At 47.8% G+C, this 13,488-nt stretch overlaps 1 non-coding gene across 1 annotated transcript; it reads left to right on the forward strand.

Moving 5' to 3' along the window:
- The first annotated feature begins 3,872 nt into the window (after window positions 1–3,872).
- On the forward strand, window positions 3,873–3,945 carry TRNAA-GGC (transfer RNA alanine (anticodon GGC)). Its single transcript has one exon. It is a non-coding gene; the product is annotated as a tRNA-Ala (tRNA).
- Window positions 3,946–13,488: the final 9,543 nt, after the last annotated feature.

Here is a 13,488-nt window from a genome sequence, read left to right on the forward strand (position 1 = left end):
AGCTTCAGGCTGATCATAAACGGTCAAAGATTAGGGGATGGCCCAATTCCTGGGAATCCCAGCCCCTTCCCCAAAAAGGAGCTGGAATAATCCTCCTACTTGTTAGCATATGAAGCTACCCAGCCCATAAAAACTAGCAACACCGTGCCTGTCGCCTCTCGCTCCCTCATCTTCTGAGACAGCCTGCACTCTGTCTATGGAGTGTGTATCTATTGAGTACCCATTGCCCACACCTCGTGGCCTTTCTCTTACCTTCTGAAACAGCCTGTGCTCTATGGAATATGTATCTCTGAACAAATCTACCTTTACTCACCTGTGGCTTGCTCTTGAATTCTTTCCTGTGTGAAGCCAAGTACCCACACTTGGTGGGGCACATCCCAGGGACTCACGGGGGCTCTCCTCTCACCTGACATTTATTTTTCCTGTATCACTTGATTGCACGAAACCCTTCTCCAAATTCAGATATGCTGGCTTCCCCCAGCTTTTCAGAACCACTCTTAGAGCTCTCTCAGATGGTCTCCCAGGTTACAATCCTCAGGTTGGCGCCAATAAAATATCTTTCTTAAATTGACTCTTGACTAAATTTTTTTCATCCACACCACTTTCCTGGTTTGCCTCCCACATCTGGAACCTCTCCTCTTTCCTTTCTTCCTTTACTGACCTCTGACTTTTTGTTTTCCTTAGGATTCTAGCCTAGCTGGTGGTTCTCAAAGTGTGGGCCTGGAACCAGCAGCAGGGAGCTTGTTAGAAAGAAGTTAGAGGCTCCCCACCAGGCCTGCTGAACCAGAAACTCTAGGGGTGTGGGGCCCAGCAATCTGTGCTTACAAGCCCTCCAGGTGATTCTGGTGCTCATTCAAATTTGAAGACTGATTCATATCAACCATGGCTGCACAAAAGAATCACCTAGGAAGCTGTTTAAATAAATAAATAAGGCCTGGGCCACACACAGGCCAATTGAATCAGAGCCTGAGGACAAGGGATTCTAAAGAGCACAAATGGTTGAGAGACAACCACTGGCCTAGAGCAGCGTTTCCCTGGCTTTAATGTGCAAACGCACCCCCTGGGGCCTTGTTAAAGTGCAGAATGTGATTCTGCGTTTCTAATAAAGAGATGCCAGTGCTGCTGGTCTACAAACACATTTGGAGGCCTGTAAGGAGGGTCTGCCTTCCCAGTCTCCTTGGACTGTCAGCTGTAACTGCCACCTGTATGTCAGTAACACTCACCACACATGTAGTCCCCCTGAATCTTGAGCTCCTAGCCTGTAAGGAGGATTTCCAGTTGAAGACCCTACCCAAGTCTCCAGCTCAAAGCTTCCCAAATTGACCTTGTCCTGTCCACCTTCCCCCATGTTCTACCTACCCTCGGTGTTCACTGTCTCAATGAGTCAATCAGGTCATCCAAACCAGGCAAGACGGTGTCCCGAAGCCATAGTAAGACAAAGGTTTAAGAAGACATCACCCAAAATGGGCAACCCAAATCCCCGGGGAACTTGCTCCATCCCCTTACCTGAGAACTGCAGCCCCCTAAAGGACCACCCCCTCCTGTATTGTGGCATTTCCAAGAGAGGCCTTGGATGTGCTCTGCCAAGCCCCAGGGGGCTCTGTCACTGCTTAGGGTGATGACAAATCAAAAGGCCATTGGATGGGCGAGGGGGAGGTTTCCATGTTACTTTGGGGCAAGCTGACAATGACAGCCATCTTTAACTTAATCATGCTTCCCGGTGAAGCCAGCGCTGAGCTCAGACTCCCAGGTTCTGTAGGATTTCTGAGGGTGGCCTGCAGGTGGCCCCACTAGCCCAGTACCTGGCAACTCTGAGCGAGCAGCAGTGTCAGTGAATGGCCCCCTGGCCCTCCTCCACCCAGCGCCTCTCACTCTCTCCATGCACAGGGCTTAGGAGCCCTCCTTAGGGCCCCGTTTTCTAGGGTCTTGACCTAGTCTCTGTATTAGTTTCCTGGGGCTTCTGTAAGTTACACAAACAAGGTGTCTTTAAACGACAAATGTATTATCTCACTGTTTTGGAAGCCAGAAGTCCAAAGTCAAGGTGTCTGCCAGGCCACACACCATCCGAAGGCTCTAGGGGCAAACCCTTCCTGGCTTTTTCCAGTTCTGGTGCCTCCTGGCATTTCTTGGATGTGGTGGCATAACTCCAGTCCCTGCCCCGCTCCTCATATGGCCTTCTTCCCTTGTCTGCCTCTCAAAGCATCCTTTTCTTTCTCTTATATAAGGACAATAGCCATTGGATTTAGAGCTCACTCTAAACCCAGGATGATGTTGTCTAAGATTCTTGAGTTAATTACATCTACAAAGACCCTATTTCCAAGTAAGGTCACCTTCATAAATACTAGACATAAGGACTTGGAACTACAGTTCACTCCATCTCTGTTAAAACATGGTGACCAGAAGAGAGCTCAAAACTCTGCTTCCCAGGTAAGAGTAAAAGGGTCCAGAGGGAGGACCTTCACTTCCTGGGAGCTGAACGTCATCTTATTAGGGCAGCCTAAAATTGTGTCCCCTCATTCTCACCTCTTATCACCTCTTATTGATCTTATTACCAGCAAACTGCCTTCAGACAAGGTCTTCCCCACCTGGCACTTGTGCAATTGATGCTTTCAAACCTAAGTATAAAAGCTTACATACTTCTCTATTAACTTTCATCTTATTGGTTTCAACCCCACATTTTAACCTGTCAAAATCACTTTGAACTACTATTGTATTTTCAGTTGTAGAATCTTCCTTTCCAACTTTCTATTATCCACAAATTCAATAAGCATGTCTGAGGCCTGCAGCAGGGAAGAAAGCCTAGGCTCAGGAGCTGGGGAGCTAGACATGAGACCTAACCTGCGGCATGGCTGTGGGAAAGTTCTGTAACTTCTCCGGATCTCAATAAGATGAACGCTAAAGTCCCTGCTAGCTCCAAATCCTACAAATAGTGAAGTGTTCAAGAGTCTAGCCCTGGAGGCAAACTCTCTTGGTTTAAAGCCCAGTTCTGCCGCTTGATTATCCGATGTATGAACTTGAACAAGCCACATAGCTTCCCTGTGCATCAGTTTTCTCACCAGTGAAACGGGTGATAGTATAATATCAGTATATTATAACAATATAAGCACATAATTTAAGTATATAGTATATAGGTTTATATTATATAGAGGTATTTAATTATAATAAAGTATATAACAAATATAATAGTATCTATCTCATGAGCTCATTAGGAGAGTAAATGGATGAATTTATGTAAAGTGCTAAACTCATGCCTGGCATGTAAACAAGTTCAGTGAATGGTAGCTAGTTTACTCAAGACAAAGAAAAAAATTAACAGGAGAGGACCAGGATAGAATAAGATAGAGTCAAAGATTGAATCCTATAAAAGTTCTCTGGAAGTGCAGTGGCCGATGCCCTGGTTTTAGAGGGACGGTCCTGGTTTACCCCTGTGGTCCCAGCATAGTTGTTAACAGTGCCCTGGGCCAGACATGAAACCGTGCTACTCAGATGCCCAGTCCCAGAATGACTCACTGTCCCCCTACAGAGTGTGGTTACCTGACAGCCTACATCTGCTCTGTCCTCAGGACTATGTCAGCTTTTGAGCCCAAATTCTGGCTGGTGACTGAGCAAGGCGGTGGGACAAAGGCCCGGCCAATCTCCATTCAACACAGGACCCTCCTAATGGTCAATACTATCTCCTTAGACTGACAGACGCTGGCAGGTCTGCATCATGGTTTCACCGCTCCCTATAGCGAATCCTACACCCTCTTCCTTTTTCCTTCCACAAGTGGTCCTTCCCAGGAAAGGACCTCCTAAGTCCTCAGTGTCTGCTTCCCAGAGGACCAGCTGACTCAAGTTCTCTTTTGCTTTCAGAAGTGAACCCATTTAAGGCAGGAGGGTATAGCTCAGTGGTAGAGTGTGTGCTTGGCATGCACAAGGTCCTGGCTTCAATCCCCAGTACCTCCATTAATAAATAAATAAACCTAATTACCTCCAGCCCCCCAAAAATATTAAATTGCAGATGAGCAACAGCAATGCAAAAGTGAACCCATTTAGATGATAAATTACACGATCACCCTTAACTGTGCACTGCCTGGCTTCAACCATCATGGCTCCCGCACATTTTCTGTCCAGCGCGCATTTTATCACCTTCATCACAGATGTAACACGAGACTGCAAGGTCTCTGACTTGCCCAAGACAGGATCACACAGGGACGTTATTTTCCTGACCTATCTAGAAGATGGCACGACAAGATCTGACCCAAGTATGAGGCTAATTTGACAAAACTCAGTGAATCCATGTAAGTTCAAATGATTGCAACATCTTTCCTAAGTTTTCATAAACCAGATGTCTTGTTCTTGGTTGTGGGATTCTTTTTCTGGCTTTTGAACCTGCAGCCTCAGTTCACATCTCCCCATCCTCTCGGCAGGGTGTGTGGAGTTTGAACTGGCCGCAGGCTCTCACCATCCCCTCCCTGCCTCGGTCCTCAGTGCCTGCTTTACACCTTCATCTTCATGGTCGTGCATTTCCAGCCTGCAGGGAGGACTGCATAGTTCCAGGCTTCTGGAATCACAGGCCATCTCCACAGCCCTTCCTCGGGTACAAAAGGCCTCTTCTTAATGAGTCTTCTCTCTACCTCCTTCCTCCCGAGCCCCTGGGTCCCCCTCCTCCAGCCCGTCCTCACCACAGTCTGCTCTCCCCATCCAAGCTCCCCTGCCTCTCTGACCCTCTGGGGTCCTCTAGGGATCAGGTCAAGCTCCTCCCCTCCTCTTGAGGCCTCCCCCTCCCCCACAGCAGCCATGGTGATGAACACAGTAGAACTAGTCCGGCAGGTTCCGCCAAGGCTTTCTCGGCCACACGTCCCACCTGGCGGTTTCTCTGCCACGCCCACCTATGTTCCTTAGACTCCCAGCGGGGAGCCTCCTGTCTGGCTGAGGCCCCACCTACCGGAACCAGGCAGCCAACTGGCCCAGCCAGGGGGAGAATGGTCCAGGGGGCCGGGGAGGTTTCTAAACTCCCTGAAAGCTCTGGTTCTTGAGGAAGGGTGGTTCTGCAGACGGCTCCTCAAAGACTCGGGGTTTCCCTCTCCACATCCTGGTTCTGACCTGAACGTCCTCCACCCGTCCAGTCCCACCACACCTGGAGCCCAGAGAGACGGCCTGGTGCCCTGGCTGCCTTCCTCCTGGGAGGCGCTGAGCCACTAGCAGCTCCCCTCAGGCCAGAGCACAGGAGGGAGAAGGCGGGCTGGGGAGGCAAACGCCACACTTCCTGTGGCGGTGACATTACCTCGTGAACATGGGGGCAGCGTTCAAACTCTCCTGCTCCCTGTCTGAAGACACGGCAGCTCTCCTCCTGCAGACTCGCCTACTTGCTGTCCACAGAAACATTCTTTCTAGTCTTTCTAACCTTTTCTCATGTATTCATTTGTTCAGGTAATGTGTTCAGTGTCCATCATGTGCCAGGCACTGCGTTGGGCATCTTAGCCTCAGGCTTCAGTGCCCAGAACCTACTCTGTAGGCCTCTGAAAGCATCTTTATGTCCTTCCACCTTCCTTCCAATCTTAAATCACCAGCTTGCAAGCCCATCACGAGAGCCTGAGAGCACTGTTTTGGAATGACCATCACTGGATAAATAATACTCATTCGTTTGTTTGTACATTCAACAAATATTGGTTGGATACTTGTTCTGTGCCAGGCACTGGGTTGACATCTTGTGCCCTGCAGCACAAAACAAACATCACCCCCGCCTAGTCTCCTGTCCGAGAGAGACATTCAATAAATAGACCCATGAACAAGTTTATCATTACAAATGGAGAAAAGTGCTTGGAAGGAAAATAACAGGTTGAGGGAGATGCGGGAGGTGGGGGTGGGGGGAAGGGGAGGAAAGAGGGAGGGAATAACCTGGACTGGCTGCTCAGGGAAAGTCTCTGGCAGCTGAGATCTAAGGGAGGAGCAGGGCCGACAGGGACAGGATAGGGTGGCCTCTCTACCCGCCGACCCCTGACAAGCCCCCTTCTTCCACGTTGCTCAGGACCCAGAGCAGACAGTCTCTTACAGCCGCTGCCTGGGGCTCGCCCCCTTCCTCCAAAGTCTTGATCTCAACCCAGGGAAAAAGGATCACCTTCAAACTGGATTTTATGGCATTACTTGTCTTCTAAAGAGCCGGTTCGTGGCATCTGCGAAAGTGTGCTATCAGACCCAGGAGAGAGGGCCAGGCGGCGGTGGCCCTGTTCCCAGCTTCTAGGGACTGCCGCCCCCTTCCAGGGGCTGAGCTTCCAGACGGGGTTTTGGAATGGTCACATTAAGAATGATTGCAGCAATAAAGTTCTATTAGCCATCTGGAGCAATGGCGTGCTCTCCAGGGCCAAGCACTTGCAGACAGATGTGGGCAGAGAGGGGCTCCGAGGGACAGGGGCGGGTGACTGTCTGGGATGGAGGTCAGTTAGAGGGGGACGCCAGCAGGGACTAGTCGGAGTGGCAGGGCACCAGCATATCCAGGCCAAAACCCCTGGATGAATTCTATTTCTGTTTTAGATATGACCCTCAAGGGACATCATGGGTATCAGTGTTTCGAAAATAGCTTGCCTTTCCTTGGATAAATGTAAAAGACACACAGGAGATGTCAGGGATAGTTAACAGGAAAGCTCCCTTCTCCGCAGGCTGTTCTCTGACTCTCGCACGATGGCTACATCATTCGGGAGCCATTCAAACCAGGGTTCAAACTCCAGCAAGGCCACCTACCTGGCTGTGTGCCCTTGGGACTTACAAAAGCCTCAGTTTCCCACCTGTGAAATGAATACAATAACTCCTCTTTCTACCGGCTTCTGGATGGAAAGATGAAGTGCCTAGCCCCACCCTGGCCCCATCAAGGCTCCTTTGAGTGCTATTATTAGTACCCCTTATAAGTAGCAGTCTTGGCCAGAAGTGGATGGAAATGCAGTTGAGGCTGATGGCAAGGGAGAAGCATCGTGAGCCCCGGTGTCCCCGGACCATTTTGGGTCCCTCCATCCCATAGCTATGAGCCCAGTTATTCTTTGGCTGTGAGCTTCCATCCCCCATCTTGTGAGAGTAAATTAACAGGAGCACAAACACAGGTGTCATTATGATTTATGGAGTAATTAATAAACAATTAAGGTGTCTTGGAGCACAATTACACATTTTATTTCAGCTGCCTCGCAGGGCGATGGCTTGGCTTGCCCGCACACAGTGTTGAAGACAGCGCCTGGCCCGGGGTTGTGGGTGATCTGAAAGGCTGTGTGGGTTTTATGTAAAACCAGAGCATGGGGAAAACCCTGCCTGAGAGGCGTAATGTCCAATGTGCTGCCCCTACAGGCACCCAGCCCTGAATCTGCCGGAGTTTCTTTTTCCAAAGAGGCTTCCCTAGTTGATCTGGCCCACACTGACATCTCCCCGACCCCTTCCAGTGCCTCAGCGCCTGCATACAGCATCAGCCTTTTTTGTTTTGCTTTGCTTGGTTTTGGTTTTTGCTTGCTGTTAGATAATAGCATGGCATAGCTGCTAAGTCAGGCAACCCTGGGTTCAAGTTCTGGCTCTGCCACTTGCTGGCTTTATGACCTTAAGCAAGTAACGTAAGCTCTCTGCACCTTTTTCCACATCTATAAAATGAAGTCATTGTTCTAAAAACTCAGTGGGATAAAGTGATTTGCAGAGTGCCTGGTGTAGTAAATGCTCAATGAAAATTAGCCTTTATTATCACACACACACACACACACACACACTCTTTATAATGAGATTTTTTGCATGCTTTTTTATTGAAGTATAGTCAGTTTACAATGTTGTGTCAATTTGTGGTGTACAGCATAATGTTTCAGTCATACATAGACATACATTTATTCGTTTTCATACTCTTGTTCCTTGTAGGTTACTATAAGATATTGAATATCGTTCCCTGTGCCATACAGTATAAACTTGTTGTCTGTCTATTTTTATACATAGTAGTTAGTAACTGCCAGTCTCGATTTAAATGCCACACAGGCAAGGACCTGTTCAAATATGTTTCAAATCCCAAGAGAGACAAGCTGTCCTTCAGAAACTGGTCCTCTGGCTCCCCCATTGGCACTAACCCCATCTTTCACTTCTAGGTGTTCTTTTTTTCCTTCCATTGAAACACCAGTCTTAAGCATCCGTCTATAGCCCATGTCCCAGACGCCCTGAAAACTATAGCTCTCTATGACTCCGGGTGACTGTGGAGGTGAGAATAAAGTTCTTGGGTAAAATACAGGATGCTCATGCAATATTTGGAACGTATTTATACTTAAAAATGTCATTGTTTACATGAATTCAAGTTTAACAGGGCATCCCATATTTTTATTCAAGTCGGAAAACTGTAGGTGGGAACTTTTCAGGGATTTCCAACCCTGCAGCACTGTCTCGTGCCTCCCCCATTGGGAAATTCCACTGGCACCAAATTGATTCCCTGGGGCCCCTCAGGCAGAACTGGGATTATGTTTATTATGGTCAACTCAGTTCTTCTAAACAGAAATAAGCATTAAAACCCATATAATGGTTTTAACATCCTTCCTGACTTTCTCTCCACTTCCTGCCCTGCTTTTATCACACCAGGAACACACCCAAAGGAAAAATAAATACAATGGATCGAGGGGAGAGAAGAGGCTACAATTATCTTTAAGTTCCCTTCCAGTTTTTGAACTTGCGTGCAGAATGTGGATGGAATGATCACTGGTGAGTTATGTGTCCAAAGATGCCCTGAGAGGTGACCGTTACCTTCACTGGTAATAGAATTCTTAGACCATAATTCTTTTCTTTCAGTGTTAGTGAATATTGGTCCACGGTCTTCTGGCTTCTGGCCTGTAAAGTTTTCTCTATTTCATTGGTTCTCAGTGACGTCACCTGACGTTGTCTAGGGTACATCTGTTTGCAATGATCCTGGAACCGCCAAGACTCAAACTTTGTCTCTCTTCGGTCAGGAAATGTTTCTTCTGTGATTTCTTTAATTATTATTTCTCCATCTACCCTTCTCGAACCCCTGGTGTATTTGCAATTTTTTTTCACATTGCATTACTTGGTTATATTTCTTAGCTTTTGCTCCAGATCTCCACGTCTTTTGTTTCTTTATTTTGTTTGTGAGCTATTTCTCCCTTACGATCATCCAGAACATCGATTTGGTTCCCAGCAGTGACCAGTCTCTTTTACAGTTTGCCTATCAATTTTAATTAAGAAACTGCTTTTTGTGGTTTTAGAAAGTCAGTGTTTTCTCTAGTTTTCCTTGAGAGTTCTTCCCTCTGTTCCACTAAAGCTCTCTTCTGCCTCATTGTTTGGTTCTACCTCAGTAAAAGCCGCCCGTTCTCATTGTTGACTAAATTCCCTTAAGTCGGTGATGAGTTTTCTTCTTCTACTTGTGACATGTTTCCTGGGCATTCAGCCAGTTCCAGCTGTTGAGGGTCTCTCAAACCAAAGGCATCAGAAAGATGGTGGATTTTTGCCTCCTAGTGGGCGGGCAGTGAATGGGCTGTCAAATGATGACAAGCCTCCTCTCTGCAGTGGGGGCCCGGAAGCAGCTTTGCCCACGTGTCTCCCCTCAGTGGGCAGAGTAGTGGTCCTCTCCCACCTTCTACCGCTGGTCAGCAGGCTCAAGCAGCGCTTCCAGGGACCACACAACCAGGACAGCAGCTCTCTGTATGTCCCCCAGAACCTGTTAACAATTGGATCTCTCAGAGGTTTGTGAAATCTTCTGTCTTCACGCTGAGAATAGAAAGCCTTCTCTACCCTGGTCACTCTACGCTCACCTGAGCCAAATGGCCAGCATCACACCTGCTTGGGCTCACCAGCAGGCCTGCCCACCGCTCCTTTAGTGCACGGAGGGAATCGCTCTGGAAAGGGCCTGGAGGCCACAGGGTTGGAGGGCTCTCCTCAGGAAAGCTTCCCCAGTCTCCACGGTAAACGTTACTGTTCTAAGACCTCCTCCTTGCTGTCCTAGAAGAAACCACAATTCCTCTAGGATGGCTGAGTGACCAGTTCCTTTAAAGGTGTTTATGGGAGAGCAGGAAGTGTTCTGAGTTGGGAATCCAACGACTTGGGTTTGAGATCCAACTTGAAGCATTTTTAAATGTTCAAGTGCATATGTCACCATGAATTATCTCTGTAATCATATTATTGAACCAGACTCATTCCAGGCCTGGGTCCTGAGCGAGGCCCTCCCAGGGCTCTCCAGGAAGGCAGGCATTTCTCTGCAGAACGCTCCACTCCAACTCTTTAGGGAAAGGGAACCCTGATAAATCAAAGACTAAATAACAATAGCAGAGGCTGCACCATATTTTCATAGCATGTTTATGAGGACACCCCACGGAACAGAGCTAAAGGGCTCACTGAAGTCAGGATATTTTACGTCTTTTGCTTTTGCCTCATCTTCCAGACCTGTCATTCTGACACTGGAGGAAATTAAATTGGTCTGATGTGATTGGTCCCTTGCACAGTCACGCTGGTTTCCATCCAGTACCCTCCGGTTTTCTGGTATTTGTAAATTAATTATTAAATGATTTGTTGCCGTATCTCTCAAAGGATAATAGTGCCTGTCACAGCACATGACATTTATAATACATTTTTGAGTTTCTTGGCAATGTGTGCTAAGTGAATGTGGACTATCATTATTGGCTTCTATCAAAGGAGTCAGATGATCAGGCATGAGGTTGAGTGGACAGGTTGGGCTCTCTCTCTGAGCAGGACATCCCATGCATCAAGAACTCCCTCTGGGAATGGGAACTATAAAATTTATCCTTGTCCTCGTCTAATTTGCCAAGTTAAGCCACTTTTCCCTTCTTTCTTCCCTTTTCTCTCTCACTCCTTTTGTTCCCCAGGTAAGGCACTTGTCCAGGAAATATTCATTCAGAGTGAACACACCGTGGGCCACACCTGATCATTGACCCAGGAAAGATGCGAGACATCTCTTCCTCACCCCAACACTTGTCAATTCAGAGATGCTAGAGGCCAAAGCCAGAGTCCCAAGTCCCAATCACCAGCTGCAGACAGCAGTTTTTGGTACCTTTGGGTTTTGTTTTTAATGAAGGAAGGAGATAAAAGTCAGGGAATGGGGACTCAGGATCAATGCCCCACTGGCTGGCTGAAGCAGGTCACAGAGTCTCTCAGGATCTCACCAGTCCAGTGAAGGGACTTGATTAGATGTCCTTCCAGAGAGTAGCTCTTCTTGATACCAGGTTCTTAGGACACAGACATGGCAGACATGCTCTTAGACCAAAGGAGGACCAGATTCTCTGACCACTGATCCAATGTCCCATATGCCTAGTGAGAAACCCCATGGATTTAGCCAAGAATAACAGCAGGCATGAGTCCCAGGAGAATTGTGAACTGGGCAGTGGAGGTCTTGGTGCAGCTACTCCCCGCCATGCCCATTGTTTGGTGGTTTTCCTCCTCCGTCCCCTCACTTCAGGCTCTGGGTACCTTTATATTATCCCTGATGGCCCATAAAACTCCCAGATACATGGTCTTCCCCAGGGGATGTTCACTGCACACATATTTCACAGTCCACCTCCAGCCATCAAGACTTACCTGTCCTCTGTCCCTATCGGAAGATCTGCTTTGATGATTCACACTCATTGGGAAAACAAAATTGGAAATGTATAAAGCTAATAATAGCTTATTGCTTTACATACTAACTGGGAATGTTGGGACCTTACAAACAGAGATCCTTTTAGCGGTGGGAGGAAACGGTTGGGGTGTTTCTCCAAGCGCTCAAAGCTCACCAGGCCAATTGTAAGGCATCTCATTTTAACTAACAGCTCATCCTCCCACCAAAGGAAGAGGGATGGGATGACAAAGAGGATCAAAACAGAAAACGTGTCACCTCAGGAGTGAGAAAATGCCTGGCTCCGCTCTGCATTCTGGGTCCCCTGTTCCAGGGAGCCTCAAGGTCGCCGTGACGGCACAAGCCTGAACTGGGCAGGGCGAGTTCTGGGTTTTCATCCTATTGCTGCCACTTATGCACTGAGTGACTTTAGACAAGTCTCTTCTCTCAGAGCCTGGCTTTTATGTTGGACATCATGGGAGCTGACCAGGGGCTCTCTGAACTCTTACAAGTTGCGGTTTTCACCTTCATTTGTCTCCTCCCACCTGAAGAGATTATACTGTCGGTTATCATCAAAGGCTTGCAAGATCAGGGGACATTTATTTAGCAATCACTGTTCCCGCTGGCTGGGGATGAAGTCTGTTGCTCCTCGATACCCCCTTTTCCTTTCTATCAAAAGGATACATCCTGATCTTTAAAAGCTGGCTCCTGCCCAGATTTACTTCCAAGCAGCAAGCCAGCCTCCTCCCCCTAGCAGCCCTTTGAACTGTAAAATCAAGGTTTGTTTTGTTGTTTTTGCACCACCAATCCACCTTTGGAGGAGTGGAGCCTGGCTGTTGCATTTGGAGATGTGTTGTGCATCCGTAATGGCCTCAGCATCCCCACCAGAGGAGGTGTCACCTTCACAACCCAAATTCAGTTGAAACTTGCAGTCCAATCAGATAGGACATTGTCCCTATGTGCACAGAAGATGGCTCAGTCCAAGTTCCAGAGTCTCCCTGTCCCAGACACTCTGGGCCATAAAGCTACCAACACAGTCCAACCAAATGTATGCCAGTCACCCCACTGACAGCCTCAAGAATGCCACAGTAAAGGGACTGGCCATGAAGTCTTCCCAGAAAGAAACATGCTGAGTGATTTCTAGAAATTTTCAGTTTGAACGTGGATCTGTCTGTGTAGTCACTCAATCTCTCTGCACTTTCAATTCCTTCTCTGTGAAACAGGGGTACTAACACCTGCCTTGCCTTTTGCAAGAATCAACTGAGGTGACAGACACAAAATAAAACATCTTGTCAGCCAGGGCCCTTTGGGGAGGGCAGCATCTTAATTGTCAGAGAATTGTTGCAAAATAGACATGCCACACTCTCTTCCTCAGTCTGGTTATATGTATTCTGGAAAAGTCTCCAGAAGATTCTGGTCCACACAGCTCCATCCTCCTACCTGACTGGGCTCTCTGAATCCCCTCCTTATGTCAGAGATGCCTGGGAGTCAGTGACCAGCCAGCCCCAGACTCTGGACTCTTGACTGTTGTTCACATTGACTAATAAATCCCCAGCCTGCCCATGGTTGTCCTTATACACATCCACCCAGCACAAGGCCCTTAGCAGCCATCATGTATGTCCAGCACAGTCTTTAGACACCGTCTCAGATACAGGTCCCTTGACAACTTGAGGACCACTGGTGATGGTACATCTCTAATACCATGCAGACCATGCTTCCATGTAAAATATCTTCTTGGCGGTTTTCAAAAATGGCCCCAAATCTTTGACATCTCTCCCATTGAACTGGAGAGTCTATGTCTCCTGTCGTGAATCTGCACACATTTATGAGTAAAGTGTGGTAGTTGTGATGCTGTAGGACTTCCAGGTTAGGTCAGAAAAGCCTGTGCAGCTTCAAGTGGGATCTCTTGGAATACTCACCCTGGGGGAAGCCAGGTGCCATGCAAGAAA

Source organism: Vicugna pacos, chromosome 1, assembly GCF_048564905.1.
Source record: "Vicugna pacos chromosome 1, VicPac4, whole genome shotgun sequence".
NCBI lineage: Eukaryota > Metazoa > Chordata > Mammalia > Artiodactyla > Camelidae > Vicugna > Vicugna pacos.